This window comes from Equus asinus, chromosome 9, assembly GCF_041296235.1.
Source record: "Equus asinus isolate D_3611 breed Donkey chromosome 9, EquAss-T2T_v2, whole genome shotgun sequence".
In the NCBI taxonomy this organism is placed as follows: domain Eukaryota; kingdom Metazoa; phylum Chordata; class Mammalia; order Perissodactyla; family Equidae; genus Equus; species Equus asinus.
In genome coordinates this window covers 94,632,819-94,637,500 of record NC_091798.1, presented here as the reverse complement: position 1 = coordinate 94,637,500, position 4,682 = coordinate 94,632,819, and the positions used below count along the sequence as shown (strand labels likewise).

General features: G+C 52.6%; 1 long non-coding RNA gene across 1 annotated transcript in view; it reads right to left on the bottom strand.

Annotated features, from left to right (window-relative positions):
• LOC139046237 (uncharacterized) overlaps positions 1 to 3,934 on the bottom strand; it is a 20,115-nt gene extending 16,181 nt beyond the window's left edge. Inside the window, exon 1 of the long non-coding RNA XR_011506065.1 lies at positions 1,510 to 3,934. This is a non-coding gene — a long non-coding RNA (uncharacterized lncRNA). The remainder of the gene's footprint in view (positions 1 to 1,509) is intronic.
• Positions 3,935 to 4,682: the final 748 nt, after the last annotated feature.

Sequence of the window (4,682 nt, the reverse complement as noted above, 5' to 3'; positions counted from 1 at the left end):
TGTATGTATCTATGTGTGTGTGTCTGTGTGTGTGTGCGTGTGTGTGTGTGTCTGTGTGTGTGTATGTATCTATGTGTGTGTGTCTGTGTGTGTGTGCGTGTGTGTGTCTGTGTGTGTGTGTGTGTGTGTGTGTCTGTGTGTGTGTATGTATCTGTGTGTGTGTGCGTGTGTGTGTGTGTGTGTGTGTGTATGTATCTATGTGTGTGTGTCTGTGTGTGTGTATGTATCTATGTGTGTGTGTCTGTGTGTGTGTATGTATCTATGTGTGTGTGTCTGTGTGTGTGTATGTATCTATGTGTGTGTGTCTGTGTGTGTGTATGTATCTATGTGTGTGTGTCTGTGTGTGTGTGCGTGTGTGTGTGTCTGTGTGTGTGTGTATGTATCTATGTGTGTGTGTCTGTGTGTGTGTGTGTCTGTGTGTGTGTATGTATCTATGTGTGTGTGTCTGTGTGTGTGTATGTATCTATGTGTGTGTGTCTGTGTGTGTGTATGTATCTATGTGTGTGTGTCTGTGTGTGTGTGCGTGTGTGTGTGTCTGTGTGTGTGTGTATGTATCTATGTGTGTGTGTCTGTGTGTGTGTGTGTCTGTGTGTGTGTATGTATCTATGTGTGTGTGTCTGTGTGTGTGTGTGTCTGTGTGTGTGTATGTATCTATGTGTGTGTGTCTGTGTGTGTGTGCGTGTGTGTGTGTCTGTGTGTGTGTGTATGTATCTATGTGTGTGTGTCTGTGTGTGTGTGTGTCTGTGTGTGTGTATGTATCTATGTGTGTGTCTGTGTGTGTGTGTGTCTGTGTGTGTGTATGTATCTATGTGTGTGTGTCTGTGTGTGTGTGTCTGTGTGTGTGTATGTATCTATGTGTGTGTGTCTGTGTGTGTGTGTCTGTGTGTGTGTCTGTGTGTGTGTGTGTCTGTGTGTGTGTATGTATCTATGTGTGTGTGTCTGTGTGTGTGTGCGTGTGTGTGTGTGTCTGTGTGTGTGTGTATGTATCTATGTGTGTGTGTCTGTGTGTGTGTCTGTGTGTGTGTGTGCGCGTGTGTGTCTGTGTGTGTGTATCTATGTGTGTGTCTGTGTGTGTGTATGTATCTATGTGTGTGTGTCTGTGTGTGTGCGTGTGTGTGTGCGTGTGTGTGTGTCTGTGTGTGTGTGCCTGCCTTTGCTGGGGGGCTTCACCTGGTGCAGGCTGCTGTGTGGACTTCTTGGACTTCAGAACCACGGCAGTGGCCTCTTCCCCGAGGGGAGGGTAAAGAGATGCTGAGGCTGGTCAGGCTTCCCCTACACAGCCGGCTGCACCGCGTGAGGAGCGAGGCCCTCTGCTGCTTTGGCCCCAGTGTTCATCCACACTGCCCGCCCACCTGGCCGCGCTCGTGGGGCCGTGCCATCCAGGGAGCCTCAGCCTGTGCCCCAGCGCCTGCCCCACCCGCGTGCTCCACTTTTTGCTCTTGCTCTGCCATCTTTTGGACATCCCCAGCTTGCTCCCACATGTGCCTCGGCTGCTTGCTCTAAACTCACCCAAACGCTCTCCTCCGGCTCTAGCCTCAGGATTCCAGCTCCAACACAGTGCCGGAAAGGTCTCTCAGGCCCCCAGGAGCCACGGCCACCTTGTGACACTCTAGCTCCTTCCAGCCGAGGCAGACCAGACAACTGTGCAGGTACAGCCCCCGGAACAAGGGGAGTCTTCCCTGTGCCTTCAGGGAGGGAAGTCTCTCCTTGGGGGTGACAGGTGCACCAGTAATTGATTTCAAGCCTTCTTATCACTTCCAGAGCATCGTGGGCACTTACTGTGGTCACAAAGCACTGCCGCTAACCCACTGCAGGCGCCTTGGAGAGAGTCAAGCTTCTTTCTTCCTCCTCTTAGGCTCAGCCTGGCTATTCAACCAGGGGCCGGGGCACAGTGCCTGAACCCAGCCTGAGTTCTCCCTCCCACTTTCCGTCTCTCTCACCCAAACCAAGAGCCCACCACCAGTTGTGGCAAAAATTGCACTGGTGGTGGCTGGCCCGGTGGTGTAGTAGTCAAGTCTGGTGCGTTCTGCGTCAGTGGCCTGGGTTCACAGGATCAGCTCCTGGGTCCGGGCTTAACACCACTCATCAGCCATGCTGAGGCGATGACCCATATATAAAGTGGAGGAAGGTGGACACAGATGTTAGCTCAGGGCTAATCTTCCTCAGCAAACAAAAGAGAAAGATTGGAAACAGATGTTAGCTCAGAGAGAATCTTGACCACACACACAAAAAAATTCCCCAGTGGTTTCCATTACCCCTTTCGTAGTCATCTTAGGCCTTTAGGATTGGCATCTCTTCATCGAGGACGTGTCACCATGGCAGAGAGTCCCTTCGGCTCAGCTGACAGTCATGTTACACACAGTGTGCATACGCTGTCCTTGGGGATGAAGCTGGTGTCCCAACCAGCCCTCATCCGGACCGGAGGTGGGCCTGGGTAGCCTCTGCCACAGACAGACAGCAAGAGAGGACGCCAGCCTTCCGCCGCATGTCAGCCTGGGGCTCCCTGCATCTCCTGACTCATCTGCTGGGCCCTTGTCTCATCGAGGGCGCGCAGTAGTTCTTTGCTCAAGGCTTGGTTCAGAGCATCACGTATCTTTACGACTGTAGTGCGTTGATTCAACCCGAGCACGGCCTCATGGGTTCCCCTGCGAGTGTGGTTCTTCCAACTTCGTTTATACTAATGAATGGGATAAAGCCACAGGAAAACTGCCGAGGCCTTCTAGGCACCACATGTTAATATTCGCGTGTCTGAGAAGCAGCAACACGGAGGCAACTTTCTGAACTTTGGTTCTGGATGGGCTGTGGGCAGTGGAAAAGACGACGGGCCACTTTCTGTCTGTGCTCCCATCGCCAGCCTGTGCCCAGGGCCACGAAGCTGGATCTAGCAGGTTCCCCAGCCTCGTGCAGGCCTCCTTTCCCCTCCTCCGAAACTCCAAACTCTGAGGGGACTTGGACCATCAGTTGCAGCTTCTGGGATGTCTGGAGTGGGGGCCACGCCTGGTTCTTCTGTTCCTTATAGGCCCAGAGCAGAAGCAGCTTTGCTCCCACCATTTAAGAGCCAACAGACAGTGTGTTCCCAGGGAGCTGTCCTCCCGCTGTCCCTAGAGGCCCTACTGTGTGCAGAAGTGAGAGGCCCAGTGAGTTGGCGAATGGATGAGTCCTGCACAGTGGGACTCCTGGAGGTTATCGTACTGTTCCACTTAGAATAATCTCAGACTATCTTAATAAGTTTGCCAATGTTTTGATTTCATTTCATTTATCTTCTTACCATAAGTTGGGAAGAAGTTTTAGAATTACCCCAAGGCCCTTTGCATCGACTAGATAAATGGCGGGGTCTGTGGGAGGTTAATGCCTTGCAGCATAATCGTTCTCCGGTCTCCCATGGGGGCGGTCGTGATCTGCTTAAAATCAGCAGATGACTACAGGTCTCCTGGAAGGAGTTATCAACTCATTTCGGAAGAGAGATAAACCCCTGTGAAATATGCAAAGCCTCCTTTCTAATTAAATAATGCACTGAAGGAATTTTGTTAAAATTCAGTCCCCCGCTCGGAACAGCGCTGTGCAAGGCCCCGCGGAGGCGCGGGCTGCTCCCCGCGGTGCAGGGTGGGGTTATTCGCAGAGGACTTGAATCGTGCTCTGCTCATGTTTTGGTCTCTGCCCCATCCGCTCTACAGGCCTTGACAAAGGATTCCGTCCAAACCACTCTGGAGCCGTGGGCTCCCGCCACTCCGCTCCCTCCCAGGTGCCCTGTCGCTCTCCAGACCCTCAGCATTACCTGGAAAGGGACTCCCTCTTCTCTCCTTGTCTCCCGACAGTCTGTTCTCAACACAGCCATTAGAGTGACCCTGCGACGCGAGTCAGATCACGGAAGGCCTCGGCTCAAAACCCTCGAACAATTCCCCATCTCACCCCAAATAAAAGCCGAAACCTTCGTGGCCTGCGAGGCCTCTTATCTGCTGCTCTTGACCCCGCCTCCGCCTGACCCCTGCCCCCACCCCAGTGCGTCCTGACTTCCTGCAGATTTTTCTCACGGTCATCTCCCTCGGTGAGCCCGACCCTCCCCTCCTTGTTCAGCGTCATACTCTCTGATTTTCTCTTTTCTGCTTCCCTCTGGAACACTTTTAACCATTCGATGTAATGCATGCTGTGCGTGTTCATCCTGTTTTATTTTTTTTTGAGGAAGATCAGCCCTGAGCTAACATCTGCTGCCAATCCTCCTCTTTTTATTTGCTGAGGAAGACTGGCCCCAAGCTAACATCCGTGCCCATCTTCCTCTACTTTATATATGGGACAGCTACCACAGCATGGGTTGCCAAGTGGTGCCATGTCCACACCCTGGATCCCGGCCTGTGAAGCGGAACATGTGAACTTAACCGCTGCACCACCAACGGCAGGCATCCTATTTATTTTTATACCCCCCTCCACCCCTCCCCCCACAGACACAAGCCCTAACATAAGCTCTTGGAAGACAGTCGTTCTGGTTGGTTTTCTTCACCGCTTTGTCCACAGGCCTAGATCGGTGCCTGCCCCGTACCAGGCACTCATTAATCCATGTTCAGTTATGGGGTGACTTGAAGCGTGAGTCAGTCACTGGGAGGCCACATGCAAGAGGATTAAGCAGAGGGGGGCAGAGGGGAGACACACATTGGGGGATGGGGGAGTGGAGCGAAAAGACTGTGAAC